Raw genomic sequence first — 10,423 nt, forward strand, 5'->3', positions numbered from 1 at the left:
TGGAAGAAGCATTTGACCTGAGCCTTTGAGAACGAGTAGGCTTTAAAGAAGCAAATGTGAGTGAGGAGGAAAAATGAAGGTCATCAGCTTTAACAACAATAGGTATGAGAGATTTGCCTGGGGCTTTTCATTGATTCTTATGAAAATAGGAAGACAGCAAACTCTAATTGCTTTAAGAAAAAAAAAAAAAAAGCAGGCTAAAGCAACCTTAGGTTAAATTAATAGAAGTAGTATCTAGATAGGAAGGAAATAGAACTCTGCTCTGTCACTGCTCAGTCCACACATTATGAGGAATATTGCAAGCTGGAGTTCTAGAGGATCATGATAAAGACTTCTCTCCTAGAGAAGACATATAGAAGGTTAGAGGCTTTTGCAAGTATCTGAAGGTTGTCATGTGGCATGACAAGCTATTCAGCATTGCTTGAGAGAGCCAACAAGTACAAGTTGAAAAGAAGGCAATTTTACCCATTTTAAAGAGACATGCCTTTATGTTTATAACAGCCCCTAAACAATGCCCACTGTTCCAGGAAGTAGTGATCTTCTCATAACTCACCCTGCATAAGAAAAGGTTGCATGGCCACCAGCCAGGATTACCACAGAGGGGCTTTTGCAATGGGTGGGATTTGAGTTAGATGATTTCTAAGTTAAACTAGATGATCCAACCCCATGATTCAATGATTTAAAGGGGTCATCTAGTGCAACCTCCCACTTAACCCGGAAATTTCTGCCTTGACATCATTGCCAAAGGGTCTCCCAGCTTCTGTCAGAACGTAGTTTTAAAACAATAAAGCTATGGGATATTTTCACTCATGTATCTTACTCCCACTTGTGGTATAGCCAGATGAGTTTGTGGTGAGTCAGTTGAGAAATAGAAGCAGTCACACTTGATACCTAATGCCTCTGTGTGTCTGAGCAGAGCACTGAGGGGCTTGTAAATCACACCACGGCTGCTCTCCTAGTAGGTCCAATGGTCTATGCTGCCACGCCCATACGCTTCTCTGAAAAACTTCAGCCAAGCAATTTGGGAAACATCTATACCTCCAACCCTGCCAACCTCTTCAGAGAGTTATTTCCCCACATTTACAAGCTAAAATGGCCTAATTCTTCTCCCTTCATTTGTCTTTGAAGTCCAAAGAAAGGGTCCTCTATTTTTATAAAATTTGCTCCCAAGAAAGATAGGAATTTCCAGAAGACTAGGAGCCACATTAAAGAGCTTGAAATAAGATTCAGTAAACTACTAAACACTCCTCTTCTTTATAATTTGTTTCCTTTGAGAGGAAAAAAAAGCCAGAAAGCCGAAGAGCCATCTCTTTGTGGAAATTAATAAGACTTTTCACCACAATTTGATTAAATAAAACTCTATAAAGAAACCAACAGGAAACTAGTATAAGGAAAGGAGTCAGATTCCTTGACAACCTACTGGCTCTTTACCAGCTTGAAATAGCCTGGCCTTTGATAAGTATACTTTATTCAGCATTTATTTGTTAAGTTATTCAATAAATATTGAGTGCCTACTATGTTCCAAGAACCATGGCACCAGGGATACAACAATTTTGAAAAATACACAAAAAACATGGTCCATATAGAGTTTACATCCTAATGAAAAGAAAGTAGGAAATAAATAAGTAAAATACATATTATGTCAGATAATGATAAATGCTGCAGAAAAAATAATAAAGCAATGAAGGAAAATAAGGAATGTTGAGGGTCACAACTTTAAGATGGCCAGTGAAGGTCTTCTGAGAAAGTAACATTGGAGCAAAGATCTGAAGAAGGTAAGAGAAAGAACCAAATGAATTATCTGGCAGAACATTCCAGGGAGAACGGACAGCAGCTGCAAAAGCCCCAAGGCAGTAGCATGCCAGATGTGTTCAGAGAATAGCAAAGAGGCAAGTGGATATAAAGTGAGTAAGGGTGTGAGTCATAGGACATGAGGTAAGAAAAGTAACTCTGCAGGCCCACTAATGGTTCAGGGTTTGTTTTCTGGTTGGCTTAAGAGCTTTAGATTTTCCTCAGAGCAAAGGGGAAGAGTCATCAGGTGGTTTTGCCCCAAACCTTTTCCATTTCCTGCACCTAGGATTTTCCCTTATGCGTTTGAAGCCTACAGATCTGGACTAGATGATACTGACTCAAGTGACATCCCATGCTCTGTAGGCTGTCATCTGACTCTTGTTTCTGCTGAAAGGTCCAGAGGTCCTGTCACCTAGGAGCAACATCATCAGGGATGCAGCACTTGGTTAACCAGCATGAGCCAGCCAATGTTATGTGGCTACCTAAGAATCACAAGAGCCCACTAAGCTAAACAGGGTCAGAAAAGAAACAAAATATAATTTCTGTCTTCAAGGGGTTTATAATCCAATTGGAAAAATCAAACAAATACACACATACACACACACACTTTGGAATGATTGCAAACAACCAACTACAAGTGTAAAATTTAATAACATCACTCTACGGAATATCACATGTACAACATGATGTTTTGTTATATGTATACTTTGTTAAATGGTCACCACCCATCAGGCTAATTAATAGATCCGTCACTTCACATAGTTACCTTTTTTGTAGTGAGAACATCTAACACCTACTCTCTCAGCAAATTTTAAATATATAATACAGTATTATTAACTATGTTCAAACCATATCTATGTACATAATCTATGTACATTAGATTTTCAGAACTTATTCATCCTGCATAACTGAAGCTTTGTACCTTTTGACAAATACCTCCTCATTTCCCGTAGTTCATTGTTAGTATACAGAGATGCAACTGATTTTTGTATGTTGATTTTGTATCCTGCAACTTTCCTGAATTCATTTATTAGTTCTCACAGTTGTTGTTTGTTTTTGTTTTGTTTTGTTTGTTTGTTTTTGGTGGAGTCTTTTGGGTTTTCTATACATAAAACTATATCATCTGCAGAGACAATTTTACTTCATCCTTTCCAATTTGGATGATTTTATTTCCTTTTTCTTGCTTAATGGATCTAGATAGGACCCCAATACTATGTTCAATCGAAGTAGTGAGAGTAAGCATATTTGTCTTGTTCCTGATCAGAGAGAAAAAGCTTTCAACTTTTCACCATTAAGGATGATATTAGCTGAATGCTTGTCATATACGGTCCTCACTGTGTTGAGGTACATTTCTTCTATACCTAGTTTTGTTGAGAGTTTATATCATGAAAGGATGTTGAATTTTTTTCAAATGCTGTTTCTGCAGCTATTGAGATGATTGTGTGATTTTTTTTTTCCCTTCACTCTGTTAATCTGGTGTATCACATTCATTGATTTGCATATATTGAATCTTCCTTGCATCCAAGGAAAAATCTCACTTAATCATGGTGTATCATCCTTTTAATGTGTTAGCAAATTTGGATTTTTAGTATTTTCTTGAGAATTTTTACCTATGTTCATCAGAAATTTTGGCATGTAATTTTCTTTTCTTGCAGTGTCCTTATCTGGTTTGGTATTAGGGTAATATTGGTCTCATAAAAGATGTTGGAAGTGTTCCCTTTCCTTCAATTTTTGGGAAAAGTTTGAGAAAGATTCCATTAATTCTTTTTTAAATGTTCATTATAACTCACCATTGAGGCAATCAGGTCGTTGGCTTTTCTTGATCAGTTCAGATTTTCTATTTATTGGTGAGCTGTGTGTTTCTAGAAATTTATCCATTTCTTCAAGGTATCTAATTTGTTGGCTTATAATTGTTCATAGTAGTCTCTTCTAATCCTATGTATTTCTGTGGCGCCAGTTGTAATGTCTCCGCTTTCATTTTCAATTTTATTTATCTGAGTCGTCTCTCTTTTTTTCTTTTTTTTTTTTTTTATTATACTTTAAGTTCTAGGGTACATGTGCATGACGTTTATATCATGTATAACTCCCCCATGCAATCCCTCCCTCCTCCCCCCTCCCCATGATAGCCCCAGTGTGTGATGTTCCCCTTCCCGAGTCCAAGTGATCTCATTGTTCAGTTCCCACCTATGAGTGAGAACATGCGGTGTTTGGTTTTCTCTTCTTGTGATAGTTTGCTAAGAATGATGGTTTCCAGCTGCATCCATGTCCCTACAAAGGATGCAAACTCATCCTTTTTTATGGCTGCATAGTATTCCATGGTGTATATGTGCCACATTTTCTTAATCCAGTCTGTCACAGATGGACATTTGGGTTGATTCCAAGTCTTTGCTATTGTGAATAGTGCCGCAATAAACATACGTGTGCATGTGTCTTTGTAGTAGAGTAATTTATAATCCTTTGGGTATATACCCAGTAGTGGGATGGCTGGGTCATATGGTACATCTAGTTCTAGATCCTTGAGGAAACGCCATACTGTTTTCCATAATGGTTGAACTAGTTTACAATCCCACCAACAGTGTAAAAGTGTTCCTATTTCTCCACATCCTCTCCAACACTGTTGTTTCCTGACTTCTTAATGATTGCCATTCTAACTGGTGTGAGATGGTATCTCATTGTAGTTTTGATTTGCATTTCTCTGATGGCGAGTGATGACGAGCATTTTTTCATGTGTCTGTTGGCTGTATGGATGTCTTCTTTTGAGAAATGTCTGTTCATATCCTTTCCCCACTTTTTGATGGGGTGTTTGTTTTTTTCTTGTATATTTGTTTGAGTTCTTTGTAGATTCTGGATATTAGCCCTTTGTCAGATGAGTAGGTTGCAAAAATTTTTTCCCATTCTGTAGGTTGCCTGTTCACTCTGATGGTAGTTTCTTTAGCTGTGCAAAAGCTCTTTAGTTTAATTAGATCCCATGTGTCAATTTTTGCTTTTGCTGCCGTTGCTTTTGGTGTTTTAGACATGAAGTCCTTGCCCATGCCTATGTCCTGAATGGTACTACCTAGATTTTCTTCTAGAGTTTTTATGGTATTAGGTCTAACATTTAAGTCTCTAATCCATCTTGAATTAATTTTCGTATAAGGGGTAAGGAAAGGATCCAGTTTCAGCTTTCTACTTATGGCTAGCCAATTTTCCCAGCACCATTTATTAAATAGGGAATCCTTTCCCCATTTCTTGTTTCTCTCAGGTTTGTCAAAGATCAGATGGCTGTAGATGTGTGGTATTATTTCTGAGGACTCTGTTCTGTTCCATTGGTCTATATCTCTGTTGTGGTACCAGTACCATGCTGTTTTGGTTACTGTAGCCTTGTAGTATAGTTTGAAGTCAGGTAGCGTGACGCCTCCAGCTTTGTCCTTTTGACTTAGGATTGTCTTGGCAATGCGGGCTCTTTTTTGGTTCCATATGAACTTTAAAGCACTTTTTTCCAATTCTGTGAAGAAAGTCATTGGTAGCTTGATGGGGATGGCATTAATCTATAAATACCTTGGGCAGTATGGCCATTTTCACGATATTGATTCTTCCTATCCATGAGCATGGTATGTTCTTCCATTTGTTTGTGTCCTCTTTGATTTCACTGAGCAGTGGTTTGTAGTTCTCCTTGAAGAGGTCCTTTACATCCCTTGTAAGCTGGATTCCTAGGTATTTTATTCTCTTTGAAGCAATTGTGAATGGAAGTTCATTCCTGATTTGGCTCTCTGCTTGTCTGTTACTGGTGTATAAGAATGCTTGTGATTTTTGCACATTAATTTTGTATCCTGAGACTTTGCTGAAGTTGCTTATCAGCTTAAGGAGATTTTGGGCTGAGACTATGGGGTTTTCTAAATATACAATCATGTCATCTGCAAACAGGGACAATTTGACTTCTTCTTTTCCTAACTGGATACCCTTGATTTCTTTCTCTTGCCTGATTGCCCTAGCCAGAACTTCCAACACTATGTTGAATAGGAGTGGTGAGAGAGGGCATCCCTGTCTTGTGCCAGTTTTCAAAGGGAATTTTTCCAGTTTTTGCCCATTCAGTATGATATTAGCTGTGGGTTTGTCATAAATAGCTCTTATTATTTTAAGGTACGTTCCATCAATACCAAATTTATTGAGCGTTTTTAGCATAAAGGGCTGTTGAATTTTGTCAAAAGCCTTTTCTGCATCTATTGAGATAATTATGTGGTTCTTGTCTTTGGTTCTGTTTATATGCTGGATTACGTTTATTGATTTGCGAATGTTGAACCAGCCTTGCATCCCAGGGATGAAGCCCACTTGATCATGGTGGATAAGCTTTTTGATGTGCTGCTGAATCCGGTTGCCAGTATTTTATTGAGGATTTTTGCATCGATGTTCATCAGGGATATTGGTCTAAAATTCTCTTTTTTTGTTGTGTCTCTGCCAGGCTTTGGTATCAGGATGATGTTGGCCTCATAAAAAGAGTTAGGGAGGATTCCCTCTTTTTCTATTGATTGGAAAAGTTTCAGAAGGAATGGTACCAGCTCCTCCTTGTACCTCTGGTAGAATTCAGCTGTGAATCCATCTGGTCCTGGACTTTTTTTGGTGGGTAGGCTATTAATTGTTGCCTCAATTTCAGAGCCTGCTATTGGTCTATTCAGGGATTCAACTTCTTCCTGGTTTAGTCTTGGAAGAGTGTAAGTGTCCAGGAAATTATCCATTTCTTCTAGATTTTCTAGTTGATTTGCGTAGAGGCATTTATAGTATTCTCTGATGGTTGTTTGTATTTCTGTGGGGTCGGTGGTGATATCCCCTTTATCATTTTTTATTGCGTCTATTTGATTCTCTCTCTTTTCTTCTTTATTAGTCTAGCTAGCGGTCTGTCAATTTTGTTGATCTTTTCAAAAAACCAACTCCTGGATTCATTGATTTTTTGGAGGTTTTTTGTGTCTCTATCTCCTTCAGTTCTGCTCTGATCTTAGTTATTTCTTGCCTTCTGCTAGCTTTTGAATGTGTTTGCTCTTGCCTCTCTAGTTCTTTTAATTGTGATGTTAGAGTGTCAATTTTAGATCTCTCCTGCTTTCTCTTGTGGGCATTTAGTGCTATAAATTTCCCTCTACACACTGCTTTAAATGTGTCCCAGAGATTCTGGTATGTTGTATCTTTGTTCTCATTGGTTTCAAAGAACCTCTTTATTTCTGCTTTCATTTCGTTATGTACCCAGTAGTCATTCAGGAGCAGGTTGTTCAGTTTCCATGTAGTTGAGCGGTTTTGATTGAGTTTCTTAGTCCTGAGTTCTAGTTTGATTGCACTGTGGTCTGAGAGACAGTTTGTTATAATTTCAGTTCTTGTACATTTGCTGAGGAGTGCTTTACTTCCAATTATGTGGTCAATTTTGGAATAAGTGCGATGTGGTGCTGAGAAGAATGTATATTCTGTTGATTTGGGGTGGAGAGTTCTATAGATGTCTATTAGGTCCGCTTGGTGCAGAGATGAGTTCAATTCCTGGATATCCTTGTTAACTTTCTGTCTGGTTGATCTGTCTAATGTTGACAGTGGAGTGTTGAAGTCTCCCATTATTATTGTATGGGAGTCTAAGTCTCTTTGTAGGTCTCTAAGGACTTGCTTTATGAATCTGGGTGCTCCTGTATTGGGTGCATATATATTTAGGAGAGTTAGCTCTTCCTGTTGAATTGATCCCTTTACCATTATGTAATGGCCTTCTTTGTCTCTTTTGATCTTTGATGGTTTAAAGTCTGTTTTATCAGAGACTAGGATTGCAACCCCTGCTTTTTTTTGTTCTCCATTTGCTTGGTAGATCTTCCTCCATCCCTTTATTTTGAGCCTATGTATGTCTCTGCATGTGAGATGGGTCTCCTGAATACAGCAGACTGATGGGTCTTGACTCTTTATCCAGTTTGCCAGTCTGTGTCTTTTAATTGGAGCATTTAGTCCATTGACATTTAAGGTAAATATTGTTATGTGTGAACTTGATCCTGTCATTATGATATTAACTGGTTATTTTGCTAGTTAGTTGATGCAGTTTCTTCCTAGCCTCGATGGTCTTTACATTTTGGCATGTTTTTGCAATGGCTGGTACCGGTTGTTCCTTTCCATGTTTAGGGCTTCCTTCAGGGTCTCTTGTAAGGCAGGCCTGGTGGTGACAAAATCTCTAAGCATTTGCTTATCTGTAAAGGATTTTATTTCTCCTTCACTGATGAAGCTTAGTTTGGCTGGATATGAAATTCTGGGTTGAAAATTCTTTTCTTTAAGAACGTTGAATATTGGCCCCCACTCTCTTCTGGCTTGTAGAGTTTCTGCCGAGAGGTCTGCTGTTATTCTGATGGGCTTCCCTTTGTGGGTAACCCGACCTTTCTCTCTGGCTGCCCTTAAGATTTTTTCCTTCATTTCAACTTTGGTGAATCTGGCAATTATGTGTCTTGGAGTTGCTCTTCTGGAGGAGTATCTTTGTGGCGTTCTCTGTATTTCCTGAATTTGAATGTTGGCCTGCCCTACTAGGTTGGGGAAGTTCTCCTGGATGATATCCTGAAGAGTGTTTTCCAACTTGGTTCCATTTTCCCCCTCACTTTCAGGCACCCCAATCAGACGTAGATTTGGTCTTTTTACATAATCCCATACTTCTTGCAGGCTTTGTTCATTTCTTTTTCTTCTTTTTTCTTTTGGTTTTCTCTTCTCGCTTCATTTCATTCATTTGATCCTCAATCGCTGATACTCTTTCCTCCAGTTGATCGAGTCGGTTACTGAAGCTTGTGCATTTGTCACGTATTTCTCGTGTCATGGTTTTCATCTCTGTCATTTCGTTTATGATCTTCTCTGCATTAATTAGTCTAGCTGTCAATTCTTCCACTTTTTTTTCAAGATTTTTTGTTTCTTTGCGCTGGGTACGTAATTCCTCCTTTAGCTCTGAGAGGTTTGATGGACTGAAGCCTTCTTCTCTCATCTCGTCAAAGTCATTCTCTGACCAGCTTTGATCCGTTGCTGGCGATGGGCTGCGCTCCTTTGCAGGGGGAGATGCGCTCTTATTTTTTGAATTTCCAGCTTTTCTGCCCTGCTTCTTCCCCATCTTTGTGGTTTTATCTGTCTCTGGACTTTGATGATGGTGACGTACTGATGGGGTTTTGGTATAGGTGTCCTTCCTGTTTGATAGTTTTCCGTCTGACAGTCAGAAGGACTGTCTGTTGGTCTGTTAGAGATTGCTTGAGGTCCACTCCAGACCCTGTTTGCCTGGGTATCAGCAGCAGAGGTTGCCGAAGATAGAATATTGCTGAACAGCGAGTGTACCTGTCTGATTCTTCCTTTGGAAGTTTCCTCTCAGGGGTGACGCCACCCTGTGAGGTGTGGGGTATCAGACTGCCCCTAGTGGGGGATGTCTCCCAGCTAGGCTACTCAGGGGTCAGGGACCCACCTGAGCAGGCAGTCTGTCCGTTCTCAGATCTCAACCTCCGCGTTAGGAGATCCACGGCTCTCCCCAAAGCTGTCAGACAGAGTCGTTCGGGTCTGCAGCGGCCCGCTCTTTCCCCTAATGGACTGCAGCTGTGCGCTGTCCGCAGCGGTAGAGTCTACAGAGACAGGCAGGCTTCCTTGAGCTGCTGTGAGCTCCACCCAGTTCGAGCTTCCCAGCGGCTTTGTTTACCTACTTAAGCCTCAGCAATGGCGGGCGCCCCTCCCCCAGCCTCGCTGCTGCCTTGCGGATAGATCCCCGCAGACGGCTGTGTTAGCAGTGAGGGAGGCTCCGTGGGCGTGGGACCCTCCCGGCCAGGTGTGGGATATATTCTCCTGGTGTGCCTGTTTCCTTAAAGCGCAGTATTGGGGTGGGAGTTACCCGATTTTCCAGGTGTTGTGTGTCTCAGTTCCCCTGGCTAGGAAAAGGGATTTCCTTCCCCCTTGCGCTTCCAGGTGAGGCGATGCCTCGCCCTGCTTCAGCTCACGCTGGTCAGGCTGCAGCAGCTGACCCGCACCGATTGTCCGGCACTCCCTAGAGAGATGACCCCAGTACCTCAGTTGAAAATGCAGAAATCACCGGTCTTCTGTGTCGCTCGCGCTGGGAGTTGGAGACTGGAGCTGTTCCTATTCGGCCATCTTGCTCCCTCTCTTTTTTTCTTAACCTAGCTAAAGGTTTGTCAGTTTTGTTTATCTTTTCAAAAAAAACCAACTCTTGTTTTTGCCGATATTTTCTACTATTTTTTAGTCTTGAGTTTATTTATTTCTGCCCTGGTCTTTGTTTTTTTCTTCTTTTTTCTAACATTTTCTTCTTTTCTCACTTCTTTGAGGTGCAAAGTGAAGTTTTTTGAGATATTTCTTTTTTGTTAATGTAAAAAAAATCGCTATAAATTTCCCTCTTAGAATGGCTTTTGCTGTATCCAATAAGTTTTGGTATGTTGTGTTTTTATTTGTTATTTGTCTCAAGATTTTAAAAATTTTCTCATTGATTTCTTCTTTGACCCATTAATTGTTGAGGAGTATGCTGTTTAATTTTCACATCTTTGTGAATTTTTCAGTTTTTGCCCTGTTATTGGTTTCTGGTTTCACACCATTGTGGCATGAAAAGATACTTGATATTATTTTAGTCTTTTTAAATTTGTTAGACTTGTTTTGTGGCCTGACATATGACCTTTACTGG

This window comes from Trachypithecus francoisi, unplaced genomic scaffold (genome assembly GCF_009764315.1).
Source record: "Trachypithecus francoisi isolate TF-2019V2 unplaced genomic scaffold, Tfra_2.0 Lachesis_group5, whole genome shotgun sequence".
In the NCBI taxonomy this organism is placed as follows: Eukaryota; Metazoa; Chordata; class Mammalia; order Primates; family Cercopithecidae; genus Trachypithecus; species Trachypithecus francoisi.